Raw genomic sequence first — 25,258 nt, 5'->3', positions numbered from 1 at the left:
GAGATGATGAAGGCTAGTGAGAGTGGCTAGTGGGGGTGGTGGGCTGCTGGGACATCTTCTCACCAGCTGTAATTCTTTACCCAAATTTCCCCTTTATACCATTTTCAGGCTGTGGCACAGAGAGGGGAGGCATCCTTCCAACATGAGTCAAATAAATTATCTGGGGGCGGGCGTAGTAAAGAAACCTAGAAGGTGCCATCATCCCACAGCAGCCTCCGAAGAAGCCCAAACCACTTTAGGTTCTATCAAGAAGCATTACTTTTTCAAGAGCTGCACAGCATTCTCAGTTTAGGGCACCTCAGTCCAAGAAGGACACAGATCAGCTGGGAAGGAAAAAGCTTCTGCTGCAGAGAAAGCAGCAGCTGCAAAGTTCTACTCTGGATCTTTGTGACTTGGAGAGAGGGAGAAAGGATATAGCTCTCCCATATGCTGGACTTACCATGACTTGGCATTAGGCAGCATTGACAAAAGAGCACACATAGCTCAACTTGGAGTGATCTTGTTTGACTGTCCCATCTCGCTTTAAGAATTTTGTGGTGCGCAAAGTACCCTAATCATGCTGGTTCTCTGCATCCTTGGTTTAAGCAACTTGCACTTCAGGTGAAATGGCAAAAGCAAAACCTTTTAAAGTGTCAGATTTGATCCAGGGAAGTTGATTGGTCCTAGGATGGTGGTCACCACCATCCTAGGAATGAGGATGATGGTCACCACCAAAGGAATGATGGTGCTGGATTGGCTGGACAGATGTATCACAATCTCAGAGCCTAGCAGTTACCAGGACTCCAAGATAGAGGCTACAGTCTCAATTCTGCATCCTCACAGGTGCCTTTCTGAGATCAGGGGTGCCAACTTGAATAAAATATAGGGGGGCAGGTAAGCCCCGCCCCACATAATCAGCCACAAGATGTGGCACATGCAGAACATTTGATTGGCAATGCCCATCAACTTGGGGGGGGGCAGTCCCCTCAAATATTTTATGGGAGGGTGAAGGGACCTCAGCCACTAGGAGTTGCCTTCTATACCCCCCAGTACCCCACCAATCCAAAAACTCAGAGATCACCACGGGTCTCCCCAGGCCAAGGAGCGTAGGAGAACTACCCATATTCAGACCAGAAGCTTCACCATTTAAGAGGTAAAGAGGCCTAAAGGCCCTAGTTCTTCAAAGGGGTGAAGAGTCTTGGAAAGGTGGGCTGCTGGCAGATAATCAAAGGGGCTCTGTTCACATCTTGCCCTTTTTGGAGCAAGTGGCTCATTAGGAGCTCTCTGTGGCTTTGCAACAACTGACCTGCTTGTGAGCAACTCCACAGGACCAGTAGTGATAAGTGTCCTTCTCAGTGGCGTAGCGTGGGGGGTGCAGGGGGGCCGGCCGCACCGGGCGCAACATCGGGGGGGGGTGCGCTCGCACTCGCAGCTCTCTGCCCCTACCTGGCTCACTCTCTCTCTCTCACTGCAGTGCTGGCTGTGTGAATCCGATCCGAGCCACTGGGTCGTCGCCCACTGTGGAGGGGGTGGGTGCCAGGCGTGCGGTGCAGAGAGAGAGTGAGGGACTATCTGGGGGAGGGACAGTGCAGCGGGCGCCCAGCGCAGCGCTGAGCGTGGGAGAGAACCACACCAGACCAGCCCAGGCAGCAGCAAGAAGAAGCTGGCAGTGGCAGCAGGTTAGGGGGCGCAAATTACTTGCCTTGCCCCGGGTTAGGGGGCGCAAATTACTTGCCTTGCCCCGGGTGCTGACAACCCACGCTACGCCTCTGGTCCTTCTGCACCCATGTCATTCAGGCTCTCCTCCCTGGAAACCCCCTTTTCCCTTTTTAGTTTTTCAGACACAAGCCTGATAGAAAACCTTCCCTGTAAGGAATTATGTGAATCAATTGCAGCCTTGTTTTTTTATTACATGTTTGTTCTGTACTAAGCAGCAGTGGGTAGTCCATGATTATTTAATCAACCTGCGATGGCTTCTGAAGTCTTACTTAATATCCCCCTTCCACTTCCTTCCACCACCACAGCATATGGTTTGAAATGTACAGAAAGTGCATTCAGGAAAGCCTACGATGAACATTTGGTTCCCTAATTAGGGAAAGGCTTTCCTTTACTCCCCTGCAGGAGGTCAGGGATGGCAATTAGAAATCTTTGCAGGGCTCTATAGAACAACAATGGTGCAGTACTGGTTCTAGCAACCGTATTGTTGTTAAGGAGGTGCATCCCAGTATCTTTTAACCCCACATTATTATAAGGCACTTTTTCAGCTGGAACTTGCTGGAACTCTGTTCCGGCACCTCTCTGGTGGGTGCTATTTGAAGAGAATGAGAGGGGTGTTCATGCTGAGTTCTGGCAACTCTTTTTCTAGAAAAATAGCACTGGTTATTATTGTCTTCGTTGATTAATTGTTAGGGAGCTAAAGGCCCATCTGAATGAGTTCTGAAAGCTTGACCTGAAGTTACTTTCAAGTGGAAGCATTGTGGACTCCTTACTTTAGAGAAAAGGAGAGTAGCAGGTGACATGATATAAGTGTATAATATTATGCATGGCATGGAGAAAGTGGACAGAAAAAAACACATGTTTTTCTCCATCACATATAACACATTGAATGGACATTCAATGTAGCTGAATGCTGGAAGATTCGGGACAAATTAAAGAAAGTACCACTTTACACAGCACATAGTTAAACTATGGAGGCAGTGGTAGCCATCAATTCAGGTGGCTTTGACAAGGATTGAATAAATTTACAGAGGGTAAAGCCATCAATGGCTACTAGCCTTGATGACTATGTTCTGCCTCCACAACTGGAGAAAGAATGTTTGTGAATAGCATTTGTTGGAAACCACAGATGGCAGAATTCAAAGCTTCACCAACATGTGTCTCCACTAGCTTTGTGTCTTCAGAGAACTCAGAGTATTCCCATGATGGTCTTGGCTACAAAGACCCAACAGCTTTGGTTCTTCTTGCCCCTTCATCCTTGGCCAGATAAATACAGCTTTGCTAATTGAGAGTCACACAATTAAATAATAATAATGAAAAAGAAACCCAAGAAGGAAGATGGCAAGATGGCATTTGTATTGCCTCCTCACCCCCACCCCCTGCTGCAGTGATTACTTCCACTCCTGCCAGACAATGAGTTATCCTCTCCCAGATCCCGAAGCCTCCTGCACTTTCTCTCTGACTCCTTGTGGGGTCACCTGCAGTGCCTCGCAAAGCATCATCTCATCCCTGTGAAGATAGCGCAACTACCAGAGAAAGAAGAGTAATGAGAAAACAATGGGCCAATTCTCCCCACCCTGCACGAAATCGATAGGAGAGACCCGGGGGGGTCACCTAATTGGATACTGCTCACTGAGAGACCATTACAATAAGAAACTCGATCACAGCATTTCAGACAGCCTGAGAAATCATAAATCACATGCGGCGCCCAGCTCAGCTTTCTCTCCATCTGAACGCTTCATTGATTTGATGCTTCAGCTCTCCTCTGCATGAAAGAACAGCCACCCTCGCGAGAAAGCACCTGATGATCACGTCAAAGACTGCCAGGGCTGTGGGTGGGCTCCCAGACCACCCTGATCTTATTAGGACAGCCATTCTCAAACCATGCTCTTTTGGAGAGGTAATGGTAGGCCGAGGAAATAAATACTTACACAGGCTTTCCAAGGCCTTAGAAGAGGCTATCTGATGCCTCTCTGAGTACTTTAATGCTCTGACCTGCCCTTCCTTCTAATCGTCTGCCATTTGATATTGCAGGTAATTCAGCCGATTGATCTGCCTTCAATATAGGATGTGCCTGTCGCCTCTCAGTATGAGAGGCATGCCCATATCAGTGACTCATGCAGGAACACAAGGGAAGGACTCCCTCTGAAGGCAGGTAAATCTAATTCTTACAGAGCCTAAGTCCAAGCCTTCTTGGCAGGCATGATTGAAGGCCTTCAAAGCCCTAAATGGCTCAGCACCAGGATGCATTGTGTGAAACTGACCGCCCACTACAGTCACTGGGGAGGGACCTTGAGTGTACCCTTCCCCATTCTGAGGTCTTGCTGGCCAGGACGCCTGACTGCAAACCTGTACCACATCTCAGACAGTTGGGGCAACAGTCTAGCTTCACACCCCAATATCTTCTTAACACTCCATGGGTGATGTGGTCTGCTCAAGCAACTAATGGCTCCACTTTAGAGGTTGCTCTAGCTATTTCTTTTGCTTCAAGCCCCGCCCTCTCTCCTGGAGCTCCATAGGTTCTCCTGGCCCTGGAACCTTCTGTAGCTCTTCTCTTGCCCCCTGCACCCCTGTCTCTGGCTGCATGGTCTCCTGCTCCTGGTCCCCTTCCCCAGAATCATCCTCCTCCCAACCTGTCTCCTTGGCCCACACATCATCACCCCCCCCCACTCCTTGGGCTCCTGCCAGTCTCTGACACTGTCCTCTGATCATCCCAGGAGGCGAGATGAAGTTGGGGCAAGTGGCATAGTGGCCTGTGCAGTAGAGTCATGTTCCTGAGGTCTAGGTTCTAGTAGGTAAAATGGAAGTAAGTGTGAGCAGAATGGTTTGTGATTCTTGGTCTGCAAGGTCCAGGCAAAGCTAATAGAGCAGAACCAGGGTAGAATCAGATCAGGACCATGGCTTCTCACTTGCAAGGATGATGCACAGACAAGCCACAATGGCTGGCTTAATACCATCGCTGTGCATATTTTAAAATTGCCGTAACATTTAAATAAGCAAATGAAGGTGATGATGGAGGAGAACCTGTGTTATCCTGATGCCACTGTTGGCAAAGCCAGCAACCATGCCCAAAGGAAAATGACAGCCATTGAGCATCCACCCAGCTATGCCATCCAGCTCTCTCTCTCTCTCACGCCATGATGTCAAAGCAATGAGAGTTCAGCAAGCTGTCCTAACCTCTCCTACCTGCCAAATCTGATATTCCCCACTCCATTTCAATTTCTAACTGGCTCTTCCTCCAGCTGCCAAGTTGGGATGAAAAATAAGCATTAGCCAAATTCAAATTGCTCTCTCTCTCTTGGCCCCAGCCCTGGGGAAGGCAGAAAGTGCAGCTTGCCCTCTTCCTGGCACCAAACCCCCAACATCAGAGCCAGAGAGGCAAACACAAAGAAGATTGTGGGTTGGGAGGTAGTGTTGTTAGAAGGAACACCCACAATGCTGAAATTCTTCAGCAATGGAACTTAAATACTTGCATTTCATGCCAGCCAATCAGTGTGGGGAACATCTAACAACCTTCATGGCCCAATCAGCACCACTTCCTCAGGGCTCACAAATTCCCCTTACTTGGCCTTTGGCAAAGGACACTTATGGCAAGAGGAGCTGCTGCTTCAATGATGTGCCAAAGCCTTCGGAGACCTTATAAAATTTGGTTAACCTTGTGGTTCTTTGGCTCTGCTCCCTGCAGTTCTTAAAGGGCCATTGCTTTATTCAACAATCAGTGAATAATTTATGACAATGGCCTGCACTGAGAGACAGGCCTCTGGATCGGTTGACTCTGGTAAAGTCGTATCTTCTGCTCTGGAAGAACCAGATGGGACATGATGGAGATTCCTCTTTTATTTTTCTGCCAGAAGCCTCATTCGGCTAGTGTTGTGCTTGGCAAAATCCGTTTTTTCCCCATTAGGTGTTCACTAGCATGTCATTTTGACACTCAATCTACCTTTGGCTCCCCTCCCCCACTTCATCTCCTATGTTTCACCAGCAGGGCTGAGGCAGGGACACTCAAATTTATGCAGCCCTCATTTTGCTTTCCGTGAAATGCCTCAGATGCGGCACAATTCCTGGACATGGTGAAAGAAACAAATTAGCGCCCACCTCAGTAACCCCCACTTGTGCTTCTCATTTCCCCACCCTTCAAATGTTCTGGGTGTTGGACTTTAGCACCGACACAGAGTGTGCGCAGTGACTGGGGCGAAGAAATAAAAGGCTGTCCTCAATATCTTTGCTTCTTTTTATTTTCAAAAACATAACAGTCAAAAGCTGCAAGCTGCCACTCCTCCTCACCAGCAGCATACAAAACATTTAATCAACTTAAATACAGTTTTCAAATAATCAATTATCCTATCACATCCCTTCCTGCATCTGGTGCAGAAAGTAACTCCCCTTTTAATTAGTCAAATAGTCAGGAGAACACAGGTGTGCAGCTAAGTAGGTCAAACTGCAAACATACACCTCTGAGTAGCACCACTGACCACCTTAAGATAAAGAAAACCCAACACTGGAATTTAAAAGTTTTTTGCTTGTTTCAATGTATATCCTTCAGTCTACAAACAACACCCAAAGCAGTTCCTCCTACCAGGATGGTGCATCATGTTGAACTCCTCTTGGGAATTTGTGAAGGATGGAGCTAGAAGAATGTAAGAAGAGGCAGTGGACCACCTGGTCCAGCACCCAATTATCACAGCAGCAACCAACAGTGTGGCGCGCCAGCTAAAAAAGCCAATGCAATTCTGGGCTGCATCAATAGGAGTATAGCATCTAGATCAAGGGAAGTAATAGTGCCACTGTATTCTGCTCACCTGGAGTACTGTGTCCAGTTCTGGGCACCACAGTTCAAGAAGGACACTGACAAACTGGAACGTGTCCAGAGGAGGGCAACCAAAATGGTCAAAGGCCTGGAAACGATGCCTTATGAGGAACGGCTAAGGGAGCCGGGCATGTTTAGCCTGGAGAAGAGGAGGTTAAGGGGTGATATGATAGCCATGTTCAAATATATAAAAGGATGTCACATAGAGGAGGGAGAAAGGTTGTTTTCTGCTGCTCCAGAGAAGCGGACACGGAGCAATGAATCCAAACTACAAGAAAGAAGATTCCACCTAAACATTAGGAAGAACTTCCTGACAGTAAGAGCTGTTTGACAGTGGAATTTGCTTCCAAGGAGTGTGGTGGAGTCTCCTACTTTGGAGGTCTTTAAGCAGAGGCTTGACAACCATATGTCAGGAGTGCTCTGATGGTGTTTCCTGCTTGGCAGGGGGTTGGACTCGATGGCCCTTGTGGTCTCTTCCAACTCTATGATTCTATGATTCTAACCAGATACCTATGGGAAGTCCATAAATAGGACCTGAGCACAAGAGCACTTGTCCCACTGACGTCCCTGTATAATTCATATTCAGAGGTAGAACATAGCCACTGCAGTTAGTAGCCACTGATAAGAATAGAACAGAATAGAATTTATTATTTATACCCCGCCCATCTGGCTGGGTTTCCCCAGCCACTCTGGGCGGCTTCCAACAGAGTATTAAAATACAATGGTTTGTTAAACATTAAAAGCTTCCCTAAAGAGGGCTGCCTTCAGATGTCTTCTAAAAGTCTGGTAGTTGTTCTTCTCTTTGACATCTGGTGGGAGGGCGTTCCACAGGGTGGGTGCCACTACCGAGAAGGCCCTCTGCCTGGTTCCCTGTAACTTGGCTTCTCACAGTGAGGGAACCGCCAGAAGGCCCTCGGCGCTGGACCTCAGTGTCCGGGCAGAACGATGGGGGTGGAGATGCTCCTTCAGGATCCTCCTTCATTAATATGTCTAATCCTCTTTTAAAGCCAACAAAGTTGGTGGCTATCACTGACTCCTGCAGGAGCAAATCCCATCGTTTAACTATGTGTGTTGTGTGAAGAACTTGTTTTTGTCCATCTTGACTCTTCTAAGCCTCAGCTTCATTGGATGTTCCCAAGTTCCAGTGTTATGGGAGACTGTGATTGGGAGCAAACGCAGATGAGCTCTTACTTTACAGAACCAGCCCCAGATTCAGGTAGGTACCCCTGTGACTGAAAAAGAGGCTTGACAGGTTTGGGACTAAGGTGGAAAGTGGATCACGACCTAGGAAGAGGCAATGTGAAGCTGAGTTCTTGACGGTCTCAAAAGTCAACCACACCCTAGGTCAGGCATGGCCAAACTTGGCCCTCCAGATGTTTTGGGACTCCAACTCCCATCATCCCTAGCTAACTGGACCAGTGGTCAGGGATGATGGGTGTTGTAGTCCCAGAACATCTGGAGGGCCAAGTTTGGCCATGCCTGCCCTAGATCAACCCAACCTCTCTCACCACCAAAGGAACACAAGCGAATAGTAAAGAGAACCTGCACAAGTGACGCTGACACAAAACCCCACACAAACAATAAGTAAAATAGAAACATTGCTACCTAACCCCACCCCAACTCATCATGCCCCCTCCACCTCTTTCCCCCTTTTCTTCCTAATGTAACACTAATGCCTCAACAAATGAAACTGATCTGTAGAAAATGTAACTTGAAAAAAAGAGGCATTGCACATACTTTTGTAAACCAAGAAATCTTTAGTAAAAAATACGTTAAAAAAGAAGTCCAAACTACATTTTTTATATACAAATACCAAATATCATCAACCCCATAATCTATGATGGAGCCATACCTTTACAACATGACACACAGTTATAGTATAGTTAGTTCACTTTGTTTTTCTTTTTTTCTTGTGAACCAACATTTTCTCTTTTTATTATTTCATGCACCTTAGTGGACTAGAGTACAACTTCATCCAATACATCTGTTGGACTTCCATTCATGAAACCCTGTGCCAGTGTAAATTTCGGATTAGTCTTTAAGGTGCTGCAAGATTCTTTGTTAGCATTGATCAAAGGAGAGATAAATTTAATTCCTGGGAGGAAGGGGTGGTCACCTACTATGAGTAATGTTTCCACTCCACAGTTCCATCACCTGCAGAGTGTAGTGTGCAAAATGACTGAGGGAAGGAGGGAATCAAATGCTCTTAGACCACTGTGAAAGAACCTCTGCATAGCAATAAGGCGCTAAAGCATAAAAGAGCAAGTTTATGAGCATTTGCTCATTTTCAGACACTTTCCCTTACACATGTGAGCACCCTGGACAATAGTTAAATGTATCTATGCAAATTGGATCTCAACATCATTTAGGAAAAAAAGATTGATTTAAGAAGGAAAATGAGCATCCCAGCCTGCCAAAGAGCTAATGTTATAGACTCTGCCTTCCAAATTAACTCAGAAAAAAAATTATAGAAGGAAGGAAGGATAGATTGGGGGGGGGTGACACCTGCTTACGTGCTCATTAATTGAATCTTTTTGCTTTCTTTCATAGCCTGATGGCTTCCATAATCCTAGAATAACTAAATGGCAGAGTCTTAGATGAAAGGGAAAAAACAGCTCTGGAAGCATAATAAAATGTTAAAAGAAAGCTTTTAGGATTAGTCTTTGATTATGGGCTTTGGGACTTTTTAAAAACGTCTTGCAGTGATTGCTTTCCATTTTCCCACCTGGCCACCAGGGCAGGTAGTAATGATAAAATAATATATGGCACACCACCATTTTTGGGATATGCGTGGCAGTCTTATTAGTCATCACAACCGCTTGCTGCAGCAGGACAGTTTGGTACTCTGGGGTATCCACAGTTGTGATTTCCCAGTGTTGTTGGACTACAACTCCCATCTGTACCAGCAACTGATGTGGCCGGTGGTCAAGGATTCTAGGCGCCATAGTCCAGCATAATCTAGAGTACCCCAGTTGCCTATCCCAGAGTACCCCAGTTGCCTACTCACTGGGTGAGTGGGATATTGCTCAACAGAGCTGCTCTTTTATCCATTGCAGAGCTGCTCCCTTATTCTATGCCTATTCCACCCAGGAGTGGAGGGGAAAGTCTTGAAAATGCAAAATTCATAAGAAAGAGATATTTCACCTACCCGTTTCCCTGGAAACCCTACCAATAAGGGACTGTGTTAGCAACAATGCCCACATCCCACCCAGTCTCCAGGCATTCCCACAGGCAGGCAGGGGAATGAACTCTCTTATACTCCCCACAAGTCGGCCACCATTTTGGAGCACGATTCGCAAAGCAGAGGAAGAAGAGCCCAGACAACACAGTGCCTGCATTGCTCCCCAGGCAAGATGCATTCTGGGAACGCACAGAGCTCCTTTGGAGCATGCTTGCATTTGCCCTGGGTGCAGTGAAGGCCAAAATCGATCAAAGGTCCGTTTTCTTCTGGAAATCCCACCAGGTTCCAAAGCCATCAAAGCGGCCAAGCTGTTTCTGTAAAATGGATGCCCTGGTTGGTGGGATCAGCAAGAGCAGCCTCCTTTCTTACCGTTCCCACTCCTCTGCCCCCCACCAACAAGTTGCTGCCCCCACCCCTCTAAATCATAAATATTTAAAGCCACAGCCAACTCTTATTCCAGCAATGTAATGGAAACTCTGCACCAAAATCAATGGCTGCTTTCTTCCCGAAAACTTCTGAGCCTCCAGCTTTAATCGGCAGAAGTGTGATGTTTTATCAATCAGGTCTGTTTAAGAGTCTGTTTCTTTTAGGGATCAAAACTTTGTTTCAAACCATATATACTTTTTTTTTTTTTTACTTCTTTCCCCCCATCTTGAAAAATATGAATGTCCTTGAACTGCGGAGAGTCCCCTACATTAAATACACTTGGAGACATGAAAGCGGCTTGTGCTCACTCGGCAGAGTCTCATCCCCGGGGAGATCCTGTGAAATTTCAGTGTTTGTGTAGCAGCAAAGGAAAGATTCGTTTCTTGAAGGAGTTCGTTTGAGAAACAGGGAAAGGGGAGGGTGGCGAGGAAGAGATTTCAAGCTCCACCATATGTCTGGAGTTAATATTGGAGAGTAGCTGGAGGGGGGCATGCAAAGGGATGGGTGGGATGAGGGGGGAAATAAAGCCACCCCATGGCTATAGAGCATGGGTAGGCAAGCTAAGGCCCAGGGGCCGGATCTGGCCCAATTGCCTTCTAAATGCTGCCCATAGCATGGCAGCTAGCTAAAACTTCTCGCCTCCATCCCCCCCCCCGAAGCCCCCAGCCCTCATCCAACCAATCTCTCCCTTTTTATCAAAGGGAGGAAGGGAGGGCAAGCAAGCAAGCAAGCAAGCAAAAAGATAGATCCTTAAAAAGTCTTTTTTAACCCTTTTTGATATAGAGGAAAGCTATTTAGGGGGAACCAACAACATAAAAACCATCAGAAAATAATAAAAAAAATATTCTCCCCCCCTCTTTTTTTCACTGGAGGGGGTGAGAGTGAGAGAAGAAATAAGTGCTTTCCAGTTCTTTGTTTACATTATTTGTTTACTCTTTGTTTGCCTCTGGATCTTTGATTGTCTAGCCATGGGCTGTTCCTCCTGGATTGTTAGCAGGCTCTGCATAATTAGCTGAGCTCTAAATGGAAAGATACCTATGAAGCTGAAAGAGTTTGCTGGTTTGCGAGAGGGCTTATCCTCATTTCTTATCAGGAGACACCCGGTGCCTGCAAATTATCTGCAAAGTATATGTAAAGTATCGATCCAACTGAGCTACCCCCTGGGAATCTGTCAAGTCTCCACCTTTTGTTTACCCGGTATATTGCCTTGTTGAAACACTTATCACGATGTTATTTCAATACTGGTATTCAACGATAGGGCGATTTATCACATGGCCCTATTCAGGGTACATACAGTGTACACAGCCATTGTACAGATCTGTGTACATACTCATTTTTTGGTATGTGTGGCTCTCTTCCCTCCATGGAGCTAAATGGTGCTGCATACAGATGTGAGATCTCTGCATGATTTCTCTCTTGAATTACGAGTGCAGTTAATAGGATCTGCAAGAATAGAAACAGCTGCCATCAAAATAAGGAACAGACCCACAGAAATGTGGCTCTTTCATCTGAAGCATCCCCACCTACAGGATATGGATTACTGACCGCTGCCTTTAGCACAGAGAAATCAGTAACTTCTACCCTACTGCTGGCCCTATTTACCTGGGGCAAGCCCTATTTCTCATCCCTGTAGGCCACTGTCCCATGTATGTATGCTGCTGCTGCTTCTTTGGCAATCCCTCATAGCTGAGTAAGATTGTCTTCAATGAACATGGTTTTAACAGTGAGTCCATAAGTGATTGTGGAGGCCAATTCTGGATCCACACATCTTTCCACAGTGGGGACATAGGTTTCTGGGTGGGAGTTGGTCACAGTGAGGGTTTGCCAAGTGTGCCTTCCTCTTAGCACATTTCTCCCTTTCGTCCTGAGTTTGTGTGCCTTCAAAATCCATGACACCTTTGGTAAAGGCTGTTCTTCAATTGGAGCGCCCGCAGGCAAGTGTTTCCCAGTTGTCAGTGTTTATACAGTGGTACCTCGGGTTAAGTACTTAATTCATTCCAGAGGTCCGTACTTAACCTGAAACTGTTCTTAACCTGAAGTACCACTTTAGCTAATGGGGCCTCCTGCTGCTGCCGTGCCGCCGGAGCACAATTTCTGTTCTCATCCTGAAGCAAAGTTCTTAGCCTGAAGCACTATTTCTGAGTTAGAGGAGTCTGTAACCTGAAGTGTATGTACCACTGTACTACATTTTTAAAAGATTTGCCTTGAGAGAGTCTTTAAACCTCCTTTGTCGACCACCGGCATTACGCTTTCTATTTTTAAGTTTGGAATAGAGTAGTTGCTTTGGAAGATGTCTCATGTATGTGTGTACACACACACACACACACACACACACACACAGGCACTGGAGTTCTTCCAACTGTTTCCGCCCTAGTGCTGATTATAGATTGGGCCAGATTGTCTATTTGCTTAACTCTTCCTCTGGACCCAGCTGTACCACTTGCCCAATGGAGCAGTCAAGGTGCAGGGCCAGGTGGGGTGGCAGATCCACACCCTGAGGAGCAGCTCACTGCCTCCTGTACTTGTTGTTCATCTTTTCCTTCTCCACCTCCTCTGCCCTACCCCTGCCACCTGTTCCTGTCCGGTCTCCATTGGCCTGCTGGGGTTTCCCCAGGCCACCTCTAGTCACTGTAGGACAGGTGGTGGCATTGAGGCAAAGGAGCAGAATGTGGAGGACATATTCTGCTTTGCATCGATCAGCAACATGTCCTGGACTGGTCCTTTCGAGGCATGTGGGAATTCCTGCTCATTCTATTTTGTTGTTGTTGTTGTTTAGTCGTTTAGTCATGTCTGACTCTGCGTGACCCCATGGACCAGAGCACGCCAGGCACTCCTGTCTTCCACTGCCTCCCACAGTTTGGTCAAACTCATGCTGGTAGCTTCAAGAACACTGTCCAACCATCTCGTCCTCTGTCATCTCCTTCTCCTTGTGCCCTCAATCTTTCCCAACATCAGTGTTATTTTATTTTATTTTAATTTTATTTTTATTATGTACAGTCCTTTCAACAGAAGACTTTACATCCAAAATAAACCAGAATACAAGCAAAAATATGGCTCACATATTTTCATTTGTACCAAATTCTTCTCAAATTCTCTTGTTTTTCTGTCTTTAATGTTAGTCTTCTTCTTTTAACTCCTTGTTCTTAGCCTCTTAAATCACCTATGTATCCTTAACAATTTTCCAAGTATTGCCCTATGCCTCCCTCCCTCCGACCCATTGCTTCCCTTCACCCATGTGCAATCTTCTCTCCATAATATTGTTTCTCGTTGTGTTAATCAAAGTTGTATTTACAACTTTTTATTTTATTTTATGGGGTTTTTTTAGGGTTAAGAAGTTGTCTTGAATTTTCTAAAATTTCATTTGCATTTTCCATTTGCATGTTACTTTGTGAGCCAGTTTAAGGGCATCCATTGGTTGAAAGGCAGCATATTAAAAATATATATAACAATAACAAAAGTATGTAATCAGCTAAGCGTTCTTGGTCTGGTGCTCCTTCTCTTCCAGTTTTCCTCTGCTAAAAGTTGGAGGGCATAGTAACTCTTTCAAGAGGGGTGGGGAGTGTCGACTGGTGTCAAAAGATGTGGACTCCATTCTCTGTCACGTCTTCCTTCCTGCTACAAAACCAGGAGACTTGCTTCTTTAATGACAGCTCAACAGATCAGAGATCTAGCAGCTGGAAGGCTAATGAAACACCTTTAGATACTAGACTTTGAGTGAGAATCCTGAAAAATGGCAACTCTGAAACCTGCCACCTCCTGTTGGCTACATCATCCCTTGGGTGGAGACTGGCCATGAAACTGGGTGTTTGGAAACTGTCCTTATCCCAAGGCAGCTGTGTCCCTCTTTCATCTTCCAAAGCCCTCTGCCAATCTCCTCTGCATATCAATGAGCCCGCAATGAGGTTGCACTGCCTTTTATGTCTCTTGCCAGCTCTGGAGACTGTGGCTATCCTCAAAGTTTTGCTTTTTCAGAGTGTTTGTTCCAGAGGCTGTTTCTCCCTGCTTTGTGCTTTGGACTTGCTGCCTCCTCCTCAGACCAATTAGCGCCTTGTTGGTTCCTTCTCAAGTCAGAAAGATCTCTTGTGTTTGACCTTCCACCTTCCTGCCTTTCTCGGAGTCCCTTATAAGGAGCCATTGATACCATTGCTTTTCCAGAGTCACTGGGAGCCTGTCAGAACCTCGCTCTAAACTTAGACAAAAAAAGCCAGTGGGTGGGAATAACTCTCTGAAGTGTCCCGAGGGAATGTGGAGGCGGGGGAGGGCAAGGGAGAGGCTTTATAATTATGGGACTTTTTAAAAAGAGAGACGATTTGAAATATCAAGAGAGAAATGCCTTTTAAAATTTCTTTTGTGTAATTATTATTAACAAATGAGGGTGTCATGTTTTTGATTTGTTGCCAAGAGAGAAAGAGAAGGGGGAAATACAAAAAAGGAGGCAGAGCATGTGGAAGGGACTCTCATTTCTCAAGGGTAGCCCAGTCATGCTTTGAGCAGAATCAGAGCTCAAATATAAGGCGGCTGTTTAAGTACCTGAATGAGATCTTTGAACTCATTTTGTTGGCTCAGGTTAATTGGAGATGGGTACAGCTGGGCTTGAATATCTTTGAAGCACAGAGAGGGGGCAGGAAAGTTGCTCTTTGTTGGCATGAGGTAGCTTTTGGTGGCCCTGCTGCAAAATTCCCATGCTGCTCCTGGCAAGCAAACTGGGGACAGTGTGGAAAAGATGAAGAAAGAGACCTCCTCCCTCCCTCAAAACACCCCTCCTACAACTCAAGCTTACCCAATGGAATAAATTGGCAGCAATGCTGGATGGACACAAAAAAGTACAATGTCACCAGACAGTGTTTGAAATTTGCTCCCCCAAACATGTGATGATGGCCACTATCTTGTTGTTGTTTAGTTGTGTCTGACTCTTCGTGACCCCATGGACCAGAGCACGCCAGGCACTCCTGTCTTCCACTGCCTCCCACAGTTTGGTCAAACTCATGCTGGTAGCTTTGAGAACACTATCCAACCATCTCGTCCTCTGTCGTCCCCTTCTCCTTGTGCCCTCCATCTTTCCCAACATCAGGGTCTTTTTCAGGGAGTCTTCTCTTCTCATGAGGTGGCCAAAGTATTGGAGCCTTAGCTTCAGGATCTGTCCTTCCTGTGAGCACTCAGGGCTGATTTCCTTAAGAATGGATAGGTTAAGATAGCTTTGAAAGATAGCTTAGACAAATTCCAGGTGGAGATGGCTACCACTCATGATAACTAGATGGCAGTTTGCTTTTGAATACCAGGTACTGGAGGCAAACAATGAGGAGAGAGCTGCTATCTCCATGCCTCCTGCTTTCTGCTTTCTGGAAGCTTCTAAAATGGCTACTGGCGGACACAGAATACATGGGTGGGGGGCATTTGGTCTGATCCTGTCAGACTCTTCTTGTGCTTCCAGCAGTACTTCCAGCTTGGACCAAAAGCAAAGAAACAGCTTGTGAGATATGGAGAGTGGATCTACCTGTCTTCTTCTTTACCAGCCTTTTGGTGTGGGCCAAAAATCACCTCTGGGGCTAATTTAGTGTAGTCTGAGGAACTTTTTGTTGCTGTTGCTGTTGCTGTGATTTTTTATTTTTATTTTTGCTTTGTTTAAAATGCTGCTGTGATCCTCATTAAAATCCATATGATTTTCAAACCATGCTGTCATTTGACTGTTTTATGGCCTAACATCCCTCAACCTTACTTGGGAGAAGAAAAATACCAAAGCATTGATGAGTCCTGAATTTGACAAAAAGTTCTTCTCAATAAAGCACACAGCAGGACTTCCCCTCACCTTGCAAAAACAGGAAGCTTCCATTGGCCTATCTGTTCCAGTATTTTCTACAATGGCTGGCAGCAATGGTTCTCCAGGGTTTCAGGCAGAGGACATTCCCAGCTCTGTCTGGGCTGCCCGGGATCCATCCTGGGACCATTTGCATGCAAACCAAGTGTTCTTTCACTGAGCTGCAGCAGCCCCCCTGGGTGCCACAGGCGTTGTTTCTTGGTGATGTACACTGATTTAGGCCTTGCTGTTCTTCTTCTGCTGCTGGTGACATGCTGCTGTTCAGGCACGCCCAACAGGTAGATCGTGATCTACCGGCAGATCACTGGACGTCTGTGGTGGATCACTGGCATATCACTGGCTCCCCTCCAAAGAAGCTCAACAACTTTGGCACGCCTTGAAAAAAGCCCAAGTTGTTTTCCCCACACCCCAAAAACCGAGGCTTTCCTCCTCCCTAAAAAAGTTCAATAACTTTGACCTGAACCCCTAAAAAGGTGAGGAGATCACTGCCAGTTTTTAACTACTCTGCGAGTAGATTGCAGTGTTTTAGGAGTTGGCCACCCCTGCCCTATAGTATTCAGCTGTGTGGCGGGACAAGCAGCTCTGAACAACTCAGGGGCAGGATCCATCACGCACAAGGAAGGACATCTCCTCCCAAGTATCCAGAAAGTCCTAGACAACAGGGAGTTCCTTGGTCCTCTTTTCTCTCTCTCGCTTTGCCCTCCTCCCTCGTTATGCATCAAAGAATTTCTCTTGCACCAAACTGTACGTGACCCAGTTTTGTATCCCAGGCACCTACTGTTGTTTGAAAGCTCGTAATGCTGCTGTAATCCCAGTTGATCAAAGAGTCTCCCCTATCCACCTGCAGGTATGAATATATATATATATATATATATATATATATATATATATATACACATCTCTGAACAAGGTAGATAAGAAGAGGTGCTTTGGGGTGAGAAGTAGTATAATGAATTCCTTTTTAAAGCAGTGCACAATCTCTTGGCTTCATCATTTTCCCTTGGTCCTCATCCAGGTTTCCCCCACCCCCTCAAGAGAGTGCTCCTCCTCCATCCCATACAGAACCCCATTCCCTGCCTCCACTCCTGCGGCCGAAATTTGACAGTATACGATACATGAGCAGCACACATGCCCATGACGAAATGAACATGAATGCAGTCAAACCTCAGCTCCCGAACACTCTATTTTGGAACGTTTCGGCTCCCGAACGCCGAAAACCCAGAAGTAAATGATCTGATTTCCAAAAGTTTTTCAGAAGCCGACCATCCGACATGGCTTCTGCTTGTGTGCAGGATGCTGTCAAACATTTTGGAAGCTGAATGGACTTCCGGAACAGATTACAGTGGTACCTCAGGTTACATACGCTTCAGGTTACATACGCTTCAGGTTACAGACTCCACTTACCAGAAATAGTGCTTCAGGTTAAGAACTTTGCTTCAGGGTGAGAACAGAAATTGTGCTCCGGAGGCGTGGCGGCAGGAGGCCCTATTAGCTAAAGTGGTGCCTCAGGTTAAGAACAGTTTCAGGTTAAGAATGGACCTCTGGAACGAGTTAAGAATAAGAATAAGAATAAGAATAAGAATAAGAATAAGAATATCTTTATTGTCATTGCCCCCTTCGGGGACAACGAAATTACTTGACTGCTCCATAAAAACACTAATTAAACAATACAATATAATACAGCAAGAGAGATTAGATGACTTTCAAAGTCCGGGCTTCCCATTCAGGGCCAAGATCGCTCTGGAGAAGAAGCTGTTCTTAAGACGACTCGTTCTTGTCTTCATCAACCTGTATCTCCGTCCTGACGGCAAGAGCTCGAAGAGACAGTGACCAGGATGCGATGGATCTTTTACTATGTCCAGTGCCTTCCTATGGCACCTTGTGGCATAAATCTGCTCTAAGGTGGAGAGTGGGCAGCCAACAATGCTCTCTGCTGCCTTAACAACCCTGCAAGCATATGTAACCTGAAGCATATGTAACCTGAAGCGTATGTAACCCAAGGTACCACTGTATAACAGCAGATTCCGAGCTCAGACTTACAGGCAGCGGTTGGAGACATATACCTATTGTTTAGATTGACAGAAGAAAGCAGACCAGAGGGCTTACTCCTGAGTAAATATGCAAGGGATCAGGTCTCATGCTGTTGAAATTTTAGATTGGCTCCCCCCTTTTTTTTTGCTTAAAGCACTGCTTTAAATGACCTAAATCAAAGGTAATATTGCAGTATCTATTCTGTTTTGGCAGAATCGGAGCTGGCCTGAATGTCTGCTGTGTTGGAAGTGGTAATGCTGTCTGTATTTGGAATATCAAATTGTATTCCGGTTTCTCATGTATGGCTCTCTCTCCCTCCCACCACCACTTTTTGGTTTTAAGTTTGCAGAAGTTGCAAGTGAGATAGCAAAACCATGTAAGCAAATCTGCCTGGGGCACTTTGTGTGTGTGTGTGTGTGTGTGTGTGTGCGCGCGTGCGTGCACACACACACAAGACATGTTTTGTCTCCTCCTGCACCTGCTTAGTGGAGAGAAACACCAGACTCCAAGGCCAATTCCTGGATTTCTCCCTGCAGCCACATCCCCACTGCCTAATTCAATTTGTTGCTATTAGCAGCTTCAGCAATATTTTCCTTCCCCCATATGGCAAAAAGCAAGCTCTGTACAAGTGATATAATGATAAGGTAACATATATGAAACAGGTAGGTAACAATTATAATTAACACCCCCCCACACATATGTAACTTTTTCATTCCCCCCATCCCAATTAAAAAATAAATTAAAAAGCAGTTCATTTTGGCATTTTGTTCTTAATCTCTTTTCCAGTTCATACCTAACAAAGAGTAAAAGGGGATCCACCAACTTACTTGTGTTTGACCTCTGTTGATCACTGGATGAGGAGGAAGGTGTCTTAGCCTGGTGGGGCAGATAGAGGTTAGTCATTACCTGGGAGGGCCATTCTGGAGGTGGAGAAATGACCAATGTCAAGGATAAGCCAAGGCTGTTTAATCTAACAACCTGGTGCCCTCAAATTGCGCTCCCTCCCCCCAGGTTGGACAGGGCTGGTGGAAGATGTAATTCAAAACTGTGGAGAGGGGCAGCGAAGGCTGCTCTAGAATATAGAGATGGGCAAGAATTTATAGGAATGTAACTGAAAATCCAGTCCCAGTGGTGGAATGGATGGGATGAAGAACAGGGACAGAGGGACGATGGGGTGGAGAGGGGGCAGATGGGCAAAGGGTGGTAGCAACTGGCTGGCTAAAATCATACAGTGGAGGGCAGAGTATCTGCTATTGCAATAACCTGGGGGGGGGGGAAGGGAATCCTTTTGCTTACATTAGCAGCTGCAGAAAACCTATGATCCCAGGCTAGTATTTTCTGGCCTTGAATGGGAATAAAGAGCCAACTTTCGTAAAGCTCATCTTGCCTGTGGAGAACAATCTCCAGACTCCTCAGAGCCAACAGCTGAGCGGCTGTTTGCAAGCGAAGCCCACTGACCAATAGGGAAGGAATAATAAAAAAAAGGAAAAGGTAAAGGTAAAGGTTATTCCATGGAAGGAATAGCTAAGCCCTCCAGACAGTTTAAACCAGGGGTCAGCAAACGTTTTCAGCAGGAGATGCATTTTAAATAAAAGGACACATTCTACTCATGTGAAAACACCAGGCAGGCCCCACAAAAAACCCAGAGGTTCATTTTAAATAAAAGGACACATTCTACTCATCTGAAAACATGCTGACTGGACCGTCTGTGGGTCGGATTTAGAAGGCGATTGGGCCGTCTCCGGCTCCTGGGCCTTAGTTTGCCTACCCATAGTTTAAACCAGGGGTCAGCAAACTTTTTCAGCAGGGGGCTGGTCCACTGTCCCTCAGACCTTGTGGGGGGCTGGACTATATTTTGAGGGGGAGAATGAACGAATTCCTATGCCCCACGAATAACCCAGAGATGCATTTTAAATAAAAGCACACATTATACTCATGTAAAAACACGCTGATCCCCGGACCGTCCGCAGGCCGGATTTAGAAGGTGATTGGGCCAGATCTGGCCCCTGGGCCTTAGTTTGCCTACCCATGGTTTAAACCATAGCAGATCTGCTAGCTAGAGTTTTGGTGCTCTTACCTTTGGTGGGGCTCAGGTGGTCCAGCACCCAGAGAGTGGAGCCAGGATACCTGTGATTTTTGTATATGGTGTGAACTGGAAAAGGTAAAGGTAAAGGGACCCCTGACCATTAGGTCCAGTCGTGACCAACTCTGGGGTTGCGGCGCTCATCTCGCTTTATTGGCAGAGGGAGCCGGCGTACAGCTTCCGGGTCATGTGGCCAGCATGACTAAGCAGCTTCTGGTGAACCAGAGCAGCGCACGGAAACGCCGTTTACCTTCCTGCTGGAGCGGTACCTATTTATCAACTTGCACTTTGACATGCTTTCGAACTGCTAGGTTGGCAGGAGCAGGGACCGAGCAACGGGAGCTCCCCCTGTCACAGGGATTCGAACCGCCAACCTCCTGATAGACAAAGTCCTAGGTTCTGTGGTTTAACCCACAGCGCCATCCGCATCCCTTAGGTGTGAACTGTAGGCAGCTGTTATCATTCAGTCCTGGTTCCTCCTCTGTAAAGTGGGAACCTATCTCTCAAGGCTGTTGAGAAGGGTATATGCACTGCAAGGAAGACATGAAGCCAGGAAGACATGAAAGCGCGTTGCAAAGTCAAGCAATCTGTACTGATAGGAACCGATGATCTGTACAGGCGACGAGAGCAAAGCAGAGTGTTTTCCCCGCCTTTCCCTCCTGAATCTAGGTTCCTTTCCACCTTAAAAAAGCTCTTGTGTTACATTATCACATTATGCAAACCAAATATCACAAAAAAGGCTGGTAGTTAACAAACAGACTCCTAGATTAGGCCTTGCCTCTGGGACGCTACATAATCAGCTTGCCTGCTTATCTGCTTCTGATCAGGGCAACATATCTTTATCATTCTGCAGAGTGAAGAAACTTACCCAAGTCCCACAGGAGCCCAGGAGCATTTCCGTTACATCTCTCTTCCCTTTTTATCATTTTTTTTTTTTGGGGGGGGGGAACCTAGGTCCCAATCTCTTTCTAAACATTATCTGAAGTCACAGAGACAAATAGGCACTAATTGCAGTAGGTGGGAAGGAGATGCCTCGCTTCTCTTTTTGGGTGATGGATGCTTGGTTATGAATCGAAGGCTACCTAGTTCATACAGGGCAGTGATCCCAGGTGTTTTTATACTGGTGCAGTATTTAATGATACAGTAGATTTAATGATCTAGTGTGTGTGTTCTTTAGATACTGTATGCATTTCTTCATTTACTTAAGATTATGGGAAGCCAGTCCTGCCATGTTCTTCCTGCTCATTCTGTTGTGTGCCCCCTGCCCCCTCCCAGGCAACTGCCCTAAAGTCCTGTGATGATGGCACCACTGTCTGGTCCTGATGGAGATAAATTCTATAGCTGCAACTGTAGCCCTCTCAGTGCAGCAATTGTGAGGATCTGTGCATGCCAAACAGGATCTCTTTTGTATGTATATTAAAGGTGAGGGTGCAGAGTCCGATGTACCCTATTTCACATAAAGTGGCCAGAGTCTTTTTATACAAACATCCCTCCCCACTCCTCTCATTGTGTACTTGCATTTATTGTGGCATCGTTGGATCTAGAGAGTAATCTCCTGCCCATAATATTTTGGAGACGAAGGACTTTCATGATTAAACCATCCAGACAACAGTCTTGCTACCTTCATGTTCTGCACAACACTTTGGTGGTATTAATCAACAGCTTGTTGGTAGTAGTAACGAGTCTGTCCACATGGCGGTGTTAGGCTTCCTTTGTCTGGCACATGGGAGATTTCCCTAGCTATTGGCCAAGCTACTGTGATGTCACAGCATGTCATGATCAATTTGGCGGAAAATATTCAAGTTGAACAAAAAAGTCAACATTTTGTTTGGATAAATCAGAGTCTTTGTAATCCATATCCCCTAATAGTTTCTGCTGGAGAGAGAAGAGAGAATACCTTACTCCATTTGGCATGGCTTGTATAGATACCCCAGTAGTGAATTAAGCATTTCAAACCTGGAAAGGTCTGCCATCTTCAGTATGACTGGTGAGTGCATTTCCTCAGTTATGGTAGTAGTAAATTTTGCATAAACAGAGACTGTGGAGCCAAACGTTAGAGCAACCTTTCTAAGCCTAGTGCCCTTTGTTGGACTGTAACCCACAACCAACATGCCCAATGGTCATGGATGATGGGAGCTGTAGTCACACAACATCGAGAAGCCTCCAGGTTGCGGAAGTCTACATCAGAGCATTGAACTAGAAGGAGGGACATCTGAGTTCAAATCATTCAGCCATCTCTCAGCACAACTTACCTCAGGGGTTGATGTGAGAATAAAATGCAGGAAGGGCAAGAACTGTCCTGAACCCCTTACAGGAAAAGCAGAATTTAAATGCAATAAATAGATGTCTCTCTTCCACCATCCTTGCTGCAGAGCCATGGAATTATTTGTTTTGACAGCCTCGTATCTTGCTCCACAACCATAACGGTTCTCCAAGACAATCACCAAAATAAAACCCGATCCATAGGCTAAAGATACAGCCAATCTATAGGTTAAAGATACTTTCTAGGTATTGGTTCTCCTGTTGGTCTGAGAAAATTCCATCTCAAAACTGGAGAGACTCTTCAAGTAAACTGCCTTGGGAATACTTGGTGATTTTGCTGGTACTGAACAAACCTGGGCTGAAGTCCACCAGTTCCTGTGACTTCTGGCTGTGCACTTCCTCAAAGGTGAGGAAAGTGACCCCAGAGAGGTCTCTGGGGTCAGATCCACCACCCAGTGAAAAAATGCTTATGGACAGGTGGTATCAGTAGACCCCAGTCTGTAGAAACCTTAGAACCTGTGTCTGTTGGAGGCACTGGGGAGACAGGAATGCTTGAAGCCTCCTGGATCCAGCCCCCTTGCTGGTGTTGCTGCCCACCCCCCAAGCCCATACAGTGGCTACAAGAAAATGGCCTCTCAGCTAGCTAGCTAGTTGTTTTTCATCTCTGTGAATTGCAGGTCTCCTTTGCCTGGGACGTTCCACAGCTACCCGCCCTCTCCTGGGGCTCCCCGGGGTGTGCAATTGCAGGTAAGTGGGCTGGCTCCCTGATCTCTTCTTCCTGCTCTGAACACCCACAACATGCAGGTTGGAGGTAACATGACTGGACTCCAGCGAGCCAATTAGTGCAAAGCTGGGCCGGGTAATTGCTGTTTGATAAGATCCTTTGTGCTGATACTGCCAGATAGATAAGGAGCCTGGAACTGATCTCTTCAGCAGCCTCTCCAACTGGTGTCAGGTGGAAATAAAGACACACATTTCGTGCTCAGTAGCAGCTCATCAAAGTGATCAACGGATGAGCCACTTGTTTGAAGCCTGGGATGGGGTGTGTATGTGTGTGTGTGTGTGTGTGTGGAGTGGATCAGAAGAACATGCCTTGTGAAGTGCTGAAATGTAAGTTTAAGATGTACATTTGATAACTACAGGTACTTAGTTATCTGTGTGAAACTTCACCACCCCTGTTCTTTCTCTTTGTGTGTTTTCCACATGTTATTATTATTAGGGTTATCAATTCTTGAACTTTGTTTTTCTGTGTGTGAAGGGATAGCATTGGGGACAGATCCTACAGGCTTGAGTCAGAAGTGAAGCCATGGGGTAGGGCAGGTCCTGCCCACTCACCTAAGGCATGGGGGAACCTTTTCAGCCCTAGGGGCCACATCCCCTTTAGAGCAACCTTCCAGGGGCCACATGCCATTGCTGTCGCCAAAGGCAAAAGTGGGTGGGTCAACAGAAATAGGCGGAGCTGAGAGAAGGGTCTTCCCTGAAGATCTCAGAGCCCGGGCACATTCATATGGGAGAATACAGTCATTCAGTTAGCCTGTCTCTAAGCCATCTAGAAATTTATAAGTCATAACCCGCACTTTGAATTGAGCCTGGAAACAGACTGGTAGTGTGTGAAGCTGCTGTACCAAGGACATTGTGTGCTCCCTGTTACATACACACCTCTCCCTTCAGGCAAGCCAGAGGCATGATTCCAGCCAGGCAAAAACACTCAAGCAGAGCAGGGCAGGTGAGGAGTGTGACCTGCAGAGGATCCCAGAGGCTGAAAAGAGAGAGGGGAGGCCTGGAGGGATGCATCTAGCCTGGAGGGCAGCTGATCTCAAAACCCCACCACCACTGTATTCTGCTCTGGTCAGACCACACCTGGAGTACTGTGTCCAGTTCTGGGCACCACAATTCAAGAAGGACACTGACAAACTGGAACGTGTCCAGAGGAGGGCAACCAAAATGGTCAAAGGCCTGGAAACGATGCCTTATGAGGAACGGCTAAGGGAGCTGGGCATGTTTAGCCTGGAGAAGAGGAGGTTAAGGGGTGATATGATAGCCATGTTCAAATATATAAAAGGATGTCACATAGAGGAGGGAGAAAGGTTGTTTTCTGCTGCTCCAGAGAAGCGGACACGGAGCAATGGATCCAAACTACAAGAAAGAAGATTCCACCTAAACATTCGGAAGAACTTCCTGACAGTAAGAGCTGTTCGACAGTGGAATTCGCTGCCAAGGAGTGTGGTGGAGTCTCCTACTTTGGAGGTCTTTAAGCAGAGGCTTGACAACCATATGTCAGGAGTGCTCTGATGGTGTTTCCTGCTTGGCAGGGGGTTGGACTCGATGGCCCTTGTGGTCCCTTCCAACTCCATGATTCTATGATTCTATGATTCTAAAAAATGATCGGGAGCTAAACCAGTGTGGGAAAGGGCTCCTGCCTCTGACCCCAGTCAAAATGAGACCTACTCCGGTGTAAATGGGCTTGCTCAGACACATCCCTGGTGGTGTCCCCTTAACCTCCCCGTTCCCTTCTCTCCAGTTTTGTTGACATTTAGACTGAAAACTCCTCAAGACAGAGACCTGCCGTCTTCTTTTGTTATTATGACACTCCTGCACATTTGGCGCGATGCAAGTCATACGAATAATTGGACTGTATCCCAGATGCCACCTCACCACTACTCTGCCATCAGCCTTAATGGGGCTCTGGTGTAAACCTGCAGTGAAATGGCCATCGGTGTTACCCCACCCCCACCCCCCAAAAAGACTGGGGAGTTTTTCTGAACCTTCCCTGCTTTCTCCCCCCGCCCCTGCAGCCCACTGCAATTTGTCCAGACTTGGACTTTGCTTTACTCTGAGGAGTTGCAGCGTGAACTGCAATTGTGGAATCGACCTCAGGCCAAAGAGCATGAAGGCAAGTGAGCGAGATTAAAACAAACCAAGGGAAGAGGAGACATGAGGAAGCCCTTCTGGGAAGGC

The 25,258-nt window shown here is 46.4% G+C and overlaps 1 long non-coding RNA gene across 1 annotated transcript; it reads left to right on the top strand.

The window, feature by feature from the left end:
* The first annotated feature begins 757 nt into the window (after positions 1-757).
* On the top strand, positions 758-24,948 carry LOC309519664. The gene is made up of 3 exons (XR_014213947.1): positions 758-822; positions 22,978-23,047; positions 24,838-24,948. It is a non-coding gene; the product is annotated as an uncharacterized lncRNA (long non-coding RNA).
* Positions 24,949-25,258: the final 310 nt, after the last annotated feature.

The sequence above is a fragment of the Podarcis vaucheri genome (assembly GCF_965113315.1).
Source record: "Podarcis vaucheri genome assembly, chromosome: 15".
Taxonomy (NCBI): domain Eukaryota; kingdom Metazoa; phylum Chordata; class Lepidosauria; order Squamata; family Lacertidae; genus Podarcis; species Podarcis vaucheri.
The sequence above is the reverse complement of the archived record's forward strand: the minus strand, read 5'-3'. Positions and strand labels throughout refer to the sequence as shown.